Raw genomic sequence first — 12,694 nt, forward strand, 5'->3', positions numbered from 1 at the left:
GCATAACAATGCATATACATGATATGATAAATATAGTGAGATTTAATCGGGGCATTACGACAAAGTACATAGACCGCCATCCAACTGCATCTATGCCTAAAAAGTCCACCTTCGAAGTTATCATCCGAACCCCATTCGGTATTAAGTTGCAAAGCAACGAGACAATTGCATTAAGTATGGTGCGTAATGTAATCAACAACTACATCCTTAGACATAGCATCAATGTTTTATCCCTAGTGGCAACAGCACAACACAACCTTAGAACCTACTGTCACGATCCCAGGTGTCAATGAAGGCATGAACCCACTATCGAGCATAAATACTCCCTCTTGGAGTTAAGAGCAAAAACTTGGCCAGAGCCTCTACTAATAACGGAGAGCATGCAAGATCATAAACAACACATAAACAATAGATTGATTATCACCATAACATAGTATTCTCTATCCATCGGATCCCGACAAACACAACATATAGTATTACGGATAGATGATCTTGATCATGTTAGGCAGCTCACAAGATCCAGACAATGAAGCACAATTAGGAGAAGACGACCATCTAGCTACTGCTATGGACCCATAGTCCAGGGGTGAACTACTCACTCATCACTCCGGAGGCGACCATGGCGGTGTAGAGTCCTCCGGGAGATGAATCCCTCTCCCGGCAGGGTGCCGGAGGCGATCTCCCGAATCCCCCGAGATGGGATTCGCGGCGGCGGCGTCTCCGGAAGGTTTTCCGTATCGTGGCTCTCGGTACCGGGGTTTCGCGACGGAGGCTTTAAGTAGGCGAAAGGGCAGGTCAAGAGGCGGCACGAGGGGCCCACACCATAGGTCGGCGCGGCCGGGGCACGGGCCGCGCCGCCACGTGGTGTGGCCACCTCGTGGCCCCACTTCGACTCTCCTTCGGTCTTCCGGAAGCTTCGTGCAAAAATAGGACCACGGGCGTTGATTTCGTCCAATTCCGAGAATATTTCGTTACTAGGATTTCGAAACCAAAAACAGCAGTAAAACATCAATCGGCTCTTCGGCATCTTGTTAATAGGTTAGTTCCGGAAAATGCGTAAATACGACATATAATGTGCATAAAACATGTAGGTATCATCAATAAAGTAGCATGGAACATAAGAAATTATCGATACGTTGGAGACGTATCGGCATCCCCAAGCTTAGTTCTGCTCGTCCCGAGCTGGTAAAACGATAACAAAGATAATTTCTGAAGTGACATGCCATCATAATCTTGATCATACTATTTGTAAACATATGTAATGAATGCAGCGATCAAAACAATGGTAATGACATGAGTAAACAACTGAATCATAAAGCAAAGACTTTTCATGAATAGTACTTCAAGACAAGCATAAATGAGTCTTGCATAAGAGTTAACTCATAAAGCAATAAATCAAAGTAAAGATATTGAAGCAACACAAAGGAAGATTAAGTTTCAGCGGTTGCTTTCAACTTATAACATGTATATCTCATGGATATTGTCAACATAAAGTAATATAACAAGTGCAATATGCAAGTATGTAGGAATCAATGCATAGTTCACACAAGTGTTTGCTTCTTAAGGTGGAGGGATATAGGTAAACTGACTCAACAATAAAAGTAAAAGAATGGTCCTTCAAAGAGGAAAGCATCGATTGCTGTATTTGTGCTAGAGCTTTTATTTTGAAAACATGAAACAATTTTGTCAACGGTAGTAATAAAGCATATGAGTTATGTAAATTATATCTTACAAGTTGCAAGCCTCATGCATAGTATACTAATAGTGCCCGCACCTTGTCCTACTTAGCTTGGACTACCGGATCTTCGCAATGCCATGTTTCAACCAAGTGTCACAAAGGGGTACCTCCATGCCGACTGTACAAAGGTCTAAGGAGAAAGCTCGCATTTTGGATTTCTCGCTTTTGATTATTCTCAACTTAGACATCCATACCGGGACAACATGGACAACAGATAATGGACTCCTCTTTAATGCATAAGCATGTAGCAACAATTATTATTCTCATATGAGATTGAGGATATATGTCCAAAACTAAAACTTCAACCATGATTCATGGCTTTAGTTAGCGGCCCAATGTTCTTCTCTAACAATTTGCATGCTCCAACCATTAAGGTGGTAGATCCTTCAGACAAGACGGACATGCATAGCTACTCACATGATATTCAACAAATAATAGTTGATGGCGTTCCCCAGAAGCATGGTTATCGCACAACAAGCAACTTAATAAGAGATAAAGTGCATAAGTACATATTCAATACTACGATAGTTTTTAAGGCTATTTTGTCCCATGAGCTATATATTGCAAAGGTAAATGATGGAATTTTAAAGGTAGCACTCAAGCAATTTACTTTGGAATGGCGGAGAAATACCATGTAGTAGGTAGGTATGGTGGACACAAATGGCATAGTGGTTGGCTCAAGGATTTTGGATGCATGAGAAGTATTCCCTCTCGATACAAGGTTTAGGCTAGCAAGGTTATTTGAAGCAAACTCAAGGATGAACCGGTGCAGCAAAACTCACATAAAAGACATATTGTAAACATTATAAGACTCTACACCGTCTTCCTTGTTGTTCAAAACTCAATACTAGATATTATCTAGACCTTAGAGAGACCAAATATGCAAATCAAATTTTAGCAAGCTCTATGTATTTCTTCATTAATGGGTGCAAAGTATATGATGCAAGAGCTTAAACATGAGCACAACAATTGCCAAGTATCACATTATCCAAGACATTTTAGAATTACTACATGTAGCATTTTCCAATTCCAACCATATAACAATTTAACGAAGAAGAAACTTCGCCTTGAACCTTATGAGTAAAGCCTAAGGACATATTTGTCCATATGCAACAGCGGAGCGTGTCTCTCTCCCACAAAGTGAATGCTAGGATCCATTTTATTCAAACAAAAACAAAAACAAACCGACGCTCCAAGTAAAGAACACAAGATGTGACTGAATAAAAATATAGTTTCATGGGAGGAACCTGATGATGTTGTCGATGAAGAAGGTAATGTCTTGGGCATCCCCAAGCTTAGACGCTTGAGTCTTCTTAGAATATGCAGGGATGAACCACGGGGGCATCCCCAAGCTTAGAGCTTTCACTCCTGTTGATCATAGTATATCATACTCCTCTCTTGACCCTTGAAAACTTCCTTCACACCAAACTTCAAGCAAACTCATTAGAGGGTTAGTGCACAATTAATAATTCACACATTTAGAGGTGACACAATCATTCTTTACACTTCTGGACATTTCACAAAGCTACTGGACATTAATGGATCAAAGAAATTCATCCAACATAGCAAAAGAGGCAATGCGAAATAAAAGGCAGAATCTGTCAAAAACAGAACAGTCCGTGAAGACGAATTTTAAAATGGCACCAGACTTGCTCAAATGGAAAAACTCAGAACTAATGAAAGTTGCGTACATATCTGGGGATCACGCTCGTAAATTGGCAGATTTTTTCGAATTTTCTACAGAGACTTGTGCCCAGATTCGTGACAGACAGCAATGCTGTTTCTGCGCAGCGATCCCAAATATAACATCAACTATAACATAGAAACTTTACTTGGCACAAAAACATGATAAGGAGAGGTTGCTACAGTAGTAAACAACTTCCAAGACTCAAATATAAAACAAAGTACTGTAGTAAAAACATGGGTTATCTCCCAAGAAGTGCTTTTCTTTAACGCCTTTCAGCTAGACGCAGAAAGTGCAAATCAAGTAACATCAAGAGTAGAAGCATCAACATTATTATTCTTCATGCAAACACAACTTATTGCAGAGGGTACTTTAGGTGCTCCATTATCTAAATTTTCTATGGTGGTGCTAGGAGTTTTAGCAATTTTAGGCCTATAATAATTCTTTTGTTTAGGCACTTTAGAGGCATACATGAATTTTTGCTCTTTACCCACATAAGATTTCTCATTATACTCTAGAGAAGAAAAGGTTGAACCCAAGGTTCCCGTAGCTTTTTCAAGTTCATCAATCCTATTGGTTTGATTATCATGAACAACACAAGTTCCTAGGACACTAATTCTTTCATCAATTCCTCCTAGGGATTTATCAAGTTCATCAGTTTTATCTAATAGCATTTCCAATTTAGTTTCAATACTTGGAAAATTTTTCTCTATGGTTTCCAATTTTTTCATAACATCTTCAAGAGAGATTTCAATTTTAACTTCATTAGCAGGTGGTATTCCAACTAGACTCTCAATGATGCAGCTAGCTTCTAAAGCAGGAGTACCTAGGAAATTACCTCCCGAAAGAGTATCGAGAACATACCTATTCCAACTAGATAAACCAACATAAAAGTTCCTAAGAAGGATAGTGGTGGAGTGTTTCTTAATGCACCTATGATGAGCATTACTAATTCTGTACCAAGCATCTTTAAAACTTTCTCCACCTTGTTGCTTAAAAGAACGAACTTCAACTTCAGGATTACTCATTTTAGTAGCAATAAAGTAAAATAAGCAAATAAAGTAAAGACAAGTAACTAATTTTTTTTTTTGTGTTTTTGATATGGAGAGCAACACAGTAAATAAAGTAAAACTAGCAACTATTTTTTGTGTGTGTTTTGTTTAGGTGCAGCAAACAAAGTAGTAAATAAAATAAAGCAAGACAAAAACAAAGTAAAGAGATTGAGAAGTGGAGACTCCCCTTGTAGCGTGTCTTGATCTCCCCGGCAACGGCGCCAGAAATTTGCTTGATGCGCGTAGATGTACACGTCCGTTGGGAACCCCAAGAGGAAGGTATGATGCGCACGATGGCAAGTTTCCCTCGGTAAGAAACCAAGGTTTAATCGGACCGAGTAGGAGTCAAGAAGAACGGTGAAGGTTGATGGTGGCGAAATGTGATGCGGCGCAACACCAGGGATTCCGGCGCCAACGTGGAACCTGCACAACACAACCAAAGTACTTTGCCCCAACGAAACAGGTGAGGTTGTCAATCTCACCGGCTTGCTGTAACAAAGGATTAACCGTATTGTGTGGAAGATGATTGTTTGCAAGAAAACAAGTAAAACAAGTATTGCGATAGATTGTATGCGATGTAAAGAATAGGACCGGGGTCCACAGTGCACTAGAGGTGTCTCTCCCATAAGATAAAAGCATGTTGGGTGAACAAATTACAGTCGGGCAATTGACAAATAGAGAAGGGCATAACAATGCATATACATGATATGATAAATATAGTGAGATTTAATCAGGGCATTACGACAAAGTACATAGACCGCCATCCAACTGCATCTATGCCTAAAAAGTCCACCTTCAGGTTATCATCCGAACCCCATTCGGTATTAAGTTGCAAAGCAACGGACAATTGCATTAAGTATGGTGCGTAATGTAATCAACAACTACATCCTTAGACATAGCATCAATGTTTTATCCCTAGTGGCAACAGAGACAACACAACCTTAGAACCTATCGTCACGATCCCAGGTGTCAATGAAGGCATGAACCCACTATCGAGCATAAATACTCCCTCTTGGAGTTAAGAGCAAAAACTTGGCCGAGCCTCTACTAATAACGGAGAGCATGCAAGATCATAAACAACACATAAACAATAGATTGATAATCACCATAACATAGTATTCTCTATCCATCGGATCCCGACAAACACAACATATATTATTACAGATAGATGATCTTGATCATGTTAGGCAGCTCACAAGATCCGACAATGAAGCACAATTAGGAGAAGACGACCATCTAGCTACTGCTATGGACCCATAGTCCAGGGGTGAACTACTCACTCATCACTCCGGAGGCGACCATGGCGGTGTAGAGTCCTCCGGGAGATGAATCCCCTCTCCGGCAGGGTGCCGGAGGCGATCTCCTGAATCCCCCGAGATGGGATTCGCGGCGGCGGCGTCTCTGGAAGGTTTTCCGTATCGTCGCTCTCGGTACTGGGGGTTTCGCGACGGAGGCTTTAAGTAGGCGAAAGGGCAGGTCAAGAGGCGGCACGAGGGGCCCACACCATAGGTCGGCGCGGCCAGGGCCTGGGCCGCGCCGCCCTGTGGTGTGGCCACCTCGTGGCCCCACTTCGACTCTCCTTCGGTCTTCTGGAAGCTTCGGGCAAAAATAGGACCCTGGGCGTTGATTTCGTCCAATTCCGAGAATATTTCGTTACTAGGATTTCTGAAACCAAAAACAGCGAGAAAACAAAGAATCGGCTCTTCGGCATCTTGTTAATAGGTTAGTTCCGGAAAATGCGTAAATACGACATATAATGTGCATAAAACATGTAGGTATCATCAATAAAGTAGCATGGAACATAAGAAATTATCGATACGTTGGAGACGTATCGGTGTGATGCGCACAGCAACAAGTTTTCCCTCGAAAGAAACCAAGGTTATCGAACCGAGTAGGAGCCAAGAAGCACGTGAAGGTTGTTGGTGGAGGAATGTAGTGCGGCGCAACACCGATGAAACCGGCGCCAAAGTGGAACCTGCACAACACAATCAAAGTACTTTGCCCCAACGTAATGATGAGGTTGTCAATCTCACCGGCTTGCTGAAAACAAAGGATTAAGCGTATCGAGTGGAAGATGGTGTTTGTTTGCAAAGAACAGTAAAAACAGTAGAATATATTCAGATGTAAAAGAATGGACCGGGGTCCACAGTTCACTAGTGGTGTCTCTCCAATAAGATAACTAACATGCTGGGTGAACAAATTACTGGCGAGCAATTGACAAATAAAGATTCAATACATATCAACGATGATTACTATGTGATTTAATCAGGGCATTACGACAAAGTACATAGACCGCTATCCAGCATGCATCTATGCCTAAATAATCCACCTTCATGTTATCATCCGAACCCCTTCCGGTATTAGGTTGCGAACAACAGATAATTGCATTAAGTATGGTGCGTAATGTAATCAACATAAATATCCTTAGACAAAGCATCAATGTTTTATCCCTAGTAGCAACAGCACATCCACAATCTTAGAACCTACTCGTCACGATCCCAGATTTAATGGAGGCATGAACCCACTATCGAGCATAATTACTCCCTCTTGGAGTTACAAGTATCAACTTGGCCAGAGCCTCTACTAGCAACGGAGAGCATGCAAGAACATAAACAACACATATATGATAGATTGATAATCAACTTAACATAGTATTATCTATTCATCAGATCTCACCAAACACAACATGTAGCATTACAAATAGATGATCTTGATCATGTTAGGCAGCTCACAAGATCTAATATAATGAAAGCACAAGCGGAGAAGACAACCATCTAGCTACTGCTATGGACCCATAGTCCAAGGATGAACTACTCACGCATCAATCCGGAGGCGGGCATGATGATGTAGAGCCCCTCCGGTGATGATTCCCCTCTCCGGCGAGGGTGCCGGAGGCGATCTCCTGAATCCCCCGAGATGGGATTGGCGGCGGCGGCCTCTCAGTAATGTTTTCCGTATCGTGGCTCTCGGTACAGGGGGTTTCGCGACGGAGGCTTTAAGTAGGCGGAAGGGTAGGTCAAAGGGCGTCACGAGGTGGCGACACAACAGGGTCGCGCGGCCCAGGCCCAGGCCGCGCCGCCCTGGTGTCTGGCCGCCTCGTGGCCCCACTTCGTTTCCTCTTCGGACTTCTGGAAGCTTCGTGCAAAAATAGGCCCCTGGGCGTTGATTTCGTCCAATTCCGAGAATATTTCCTTACTAGGATTTCTGAAACCAAAAACAGCAGTAAAAACAACAGAACCGGCACTTCGGCATCTTGTTAATAGGTTAGTGCCGGAAAATGTAAAATAATGCTGTAAAGTGTGTATAAAACATTCAAGTATTGTAATAAAAGTAGCATGGAACATAAGAAATTATAGATACGTTTGCGACGTATTAGGATGCTACATGGCCTTGAAACCGGCCGACCAATTAGTCAAAGCCCAAATCTCCACGGGGCCGAAAAACTCTTCGCGAGCAACCAAACGACACTCCAATTCTGACCCATTTCTCGTATGGAACGCGCATACATTCTTCTCACTGTCGCAGTCATCTCCAAATCTGGCCCAGGTAACAGAACGAAGGGGGAGTCACGGGAAATAATGCTAGGTTGGATGATGTGGAAAAATATGTGACGTGGAACTCTTGGTGAGGTGGATGCCTTGCATGTTAAAAGGTCTACCTGATGATGAATTGGATGTCTTGCATGTTGAAAGAAATTCTTGAGTGGGTTGCTCCAATTTAGATACTAGATGATACCCCGCGCGTTGTTGCGGAAGATCATGTTAATAATGGTTCTTAAGAAACTTGATTATTGCATGGATCAAACCAAATATTGTGATTGTTATGAGAAATAGCATAGAACTGAAAATGCATAGTACTTCCAACATTCAAAGGTATCATTGCTAGCGTATTTCTTCTTTGTGGGGAGAACATCACTGCTTGAAACTGGCTAAAGTACATTGGGAGAAAGGTGAGTATACAATATTTCAATAACAATTCATGTTAGGGTCGCCGACGAAGTTTGACATATATGGTCCCTCACTTGATCGGTTAATCTCTTCCATTCTCCCATTTTGGCCCCTGCTCCTTACGTTAATTATGTGATGTGTTTTTCTCAAACATGCATCGATGGAACAGAAAAATAGTAAGAAAAGTGAATATTTACTTGATTGTGAACCTTAACTTTATGTATCGATAGACTATCACCAATGGTCATGCAAAACTAATATTATATAATCTCTTCATTATCTATGAGACATAAGAGAATAAGAAATTTAGTACAAAAAAGAGAACACAGAATTACAACGAAATGGTTTACATAACTTGAATAAAATAGCTGACGTTGAAGCAATTTGATATTGCAAGTGAAGGCAAATAGCTACCTAAGTGAGGTCAATTTAACTACAGTACCTAGTAAGATTCCAAATTCTCATGTGTAATAAGCACGAGGTATACACAAAAATATGAGGATCCAATATCTTATCTAATTTTCTCATACCTCAATAGATGATACTTCAGTTGCAGTTGCCCAAACTGGTATGCTTGTGATATAAGAAATCACAAACATATTTAAATAAGCCACACCATCATACTACATGAAGCCGTACCTGCCCAAGGTTTTAAATAAAGCTATAATGCCAATCTTTAAACTGGTTTTCTCCTTGCATTCGGATAATGTCACATCCTAAAATTTTCCAAAATTTGGAATGTAAAGTAAAAATAATAATTTGAGGCTTGTTTGATTGTCTTGGTTGAAAATTCACATAGAATTAAAACTTTTTGAAGATAACTAAAAGTATTACCAAAAGTTAGAGTTTTCAAAAACTTTTGGTTTCAAAATATTTTAAACAAATATATTGTATACCCTATTGATTTGAAACCATAAAGGATTTGTTTTTCAAAATGAAAACCTTCTTGTAGTTTTTGTGCCCAAGTAGCCCTATAGGCCGAAGTGCATAAACAATTATATCTTTTAGTTGGGTCAATAAAATACCTCATTGACATAAAACTTATTTGGGTTTTTGCCATCAAAATATTTGAAAGTGGTATTAAAATAAAACCCTAGAAATCCATTTATAATAAACGGTATGAGCTTATGTGGAATATTTTGGGTATCACAAATAAGTTTTTCAAATGAAACCAGTGCAAAAGTGTTAACCTTAAATTAGCTTTACACTGATATTTTATTCAAACTCCTCTTGAGTCTGTTCTAATCAAATTTAAACTAGTTTTGGACTTAAAGTTCATTCAAATAACAAAAACGGAAAAGAAAAGAGAGAAAACAGAAGAAAATACGAAAAGGCCTCAGGGAGATAATTTAACCCAGCCCAAAGAAGTCCCTCTATTTTCTCTTGGGCCCGCTCTACTAGGCCGGCCAATCTGACCAAACGGACCAGCCACCAAGTCGTCTTCCTCCTTGTTCAGGTTCACGTTCAGGTACAAAAGCTTGAGTCTAAACAACGCATCACAGTTAAACTTTCCCTGCTCTATTTCATAATCTCTGGCGACCGTTTCTTGTCAACTTCAACACAAGAATTTCTCCAAATTAAATACTGATTCCATTTAGTGAATTTATTTTCCAATTCATGGTTTTAATCTCCCAAATCAAAACGGCGCACCGAATGCCGACCGGTGACATACCTCTATCTATCTCCTTCCTCAAGTCATACTAACGCAGACGGAGATGTCCAACATGCACCCCTTGCTTTCCTCTCTCACTTTTGTTCTCGAACATTCTCAAGATGAGCTTTGTACAGGCCATACGGATTATGCCATTCTTAGCCACAAAATTAAGTTCATCGCTAGATTTCGACGCCCTCGGTGATCATCTTGTTTATCCGCTGTAACCGGAGACTCTCCTCGCTGTCACCTACCTCTAGGACATGGTGCTGCATCATATCTTCGTTGTTGGCCGCGTCGCCGCTGCTCCGATTTCCCGTCGTCGCTCGGCCGGCCGCCGCAAGTTCTAACGACCGTGACAAGGTAATCGGGAAAACAAGGCCTCAGTTTTTTTGCTATTGTTTTCACTATCACATACACATCATTCTGCCATTGCCAATCGACAAATTTGAAATTTCGCAGCCGGAGATCACCAACGACGAACACCGTAAGGACACTTCGACGAATCCGAAGACCGCTGGAACGCCGCCATCATCTTCCGAGCACTGGTGTCACCTGCTGCTCGCTGGGCTCGCTGGTATGGCACTGTCATCCCACGTTGATCGATCTGTAGCATGTTATGTCGCCCGTACCGTACGTATGTCAGTATGTGGTTACAATCAACAAGGGCACCTTCCATTCGATCACTAGCTTCCGCGCACGCTTCTTTCTTTGGTAGGGACTCTACACTTTCATCGCTCGATCAACCTCAACCACTAATTAATCAGGTCGAGTGAAGCTGCCAATTTGAAGTGCACGTACAGATTAAATTAGTACACATACACATTCATCATTAGTTTCGAACCAGCTAGTAGATCAGTATACTGAACCGGCACCAGCCTATAAATCTTTCCGCTCTGTTTCCGGTGCGTGCGTTGTTAACAACTGATGGCGATCCATCTATTGTACTAGTTCTTCTTAAAACTTTGAAAATTCATAACTGTAAATCTACAACTCCGTTTAGGGCGATTTTTCTTGCTTTGAATTCGTAATTAAATTTCCTATCCAGTGATACTAGTTTTTACAATTATCAAATTTTCGAATACTGAAGTTAAATTTTTATTTTGAACCACATACTAGCCATATCTACAGATCTATAAATCCTATCCAATTGGTTCATCTTGCACTGGAGTCATATTTTAATTATATATCCAGTAGCATCATAATATCTAACTTATAAAATTTTGAACCTGGCTGAATTGAAATTTGAGATCAAACCTTCTTATCATCATATTTTGGTATCCGTAAATCTTTGAAGGGTGTATCTTTTTGCAAATGAAATATGTTAAAATCCCTATCAAATTGAACTTATGTATAAATCATGTGAACTCATATCCATGGATGAATTTAAAATTAAAACAGACCCTTCTATATCATATCTCACAATCTATAAACCTTTTTGATCAATTCATTGTTTCTATGAGCTTTAAGTGATCATTGGTATCCAATAAAAAAACTAGATGTTCTAATTATTGCCATCCAACTTGATACATCTTGAAATTGTATTCCAAATCTTCAGATAATGTCTTGCAAGCTTTGCCTCATGCCATACCTTCTTTTTCATTGATCCATAAAAGAGATAAACTTTAAAATAAAACAAAATGAGTTGATTTTGTTGCTATGAATGGTGTGTTTATCTTGTATTTGCTTCATCTTATAGCTTGAACGGAGAGCTACATGTTTTGTTGAGATAAGTGAACACTCTTCGACTACCAAAAAGGCAAGTGACAAACCAATCACAAATGTTCCGGTTCGTATACATCTAGTGACCAAAAAGGCAAGTGAACACTCTAGTGCTTTTGTAGTATACATGTATAGGGTTTTATGCTTGCTTTTCACTCCCAATAGTTTAGCTACCCCAGTTGTTGCCAGATATGCTATGAAAATGTTTTTCTAGTGGTTAAGGAAAAACAACTAAATTTAATGAACTACTTGGGTGGAATTTATTTTGCTTGGTTTATATTGAGTGGTTACATCGGGGTCATGTCTATGAACCGCCATGTGTATCACACTTGTGGATGGCCACCAGGAACAAAGAGATTGTAGAAAACCCTGCTCATTAGATTACCGTACAACCACATGCTAATATGAGCTCCGTCTTGACAAAGTGTGTTGTGTGAACCTAGGCCCTACATGACAGAGGATGTAGGGGAATTTAGGTTGGTACGGGTCCGTAGAGAAAGATATGGGCGATCACTTCAGAAAAGTCTCGTCCTAGTCGACATCTGTCTCTTTGAGCAAACTGTGTATCATGAAAGAAGAACAGACTAGGTCATGTGGGTAACTTATACAACCTCTTCTGAGTGTTAAAACTAAGTAATTAGCTGTGTCCCCGGTTACGGATAATTTGCGCGAACTGACAAGGGTCCTGTTCGAAAGTCTCCTCATCCCAATTTCTTAAGTTAAAACTTGATGGGTGAACAGGGAATATGACAATTGGTGTAAGTGACTATCGGCTAGTAGGTCTCGTGCCATATCTATGGTTTGTGTCTACCTGGGTAGATCGCCCAAACCAAGTTGATCATATGTTCACTGGTTTCTATAAGTGGTATCCAATTTCATTGGTTTCTACCAATGGTACTG

This window comes from Lolium rigidum, chromosome 2 (assembly GCF_022539505.1).
Source record: "Lolium rigidum isolate FL_2022 chromosome 2, APGP_CSIRO_Lrig_0.1, whole genome shotgun sequence".
Lineage (NCBI taxonomy): Eukaryota > Viridiplantae > Streptophyta > Magnoliopsida > Poales > Poaceae > Lolium > Lolium rigidum.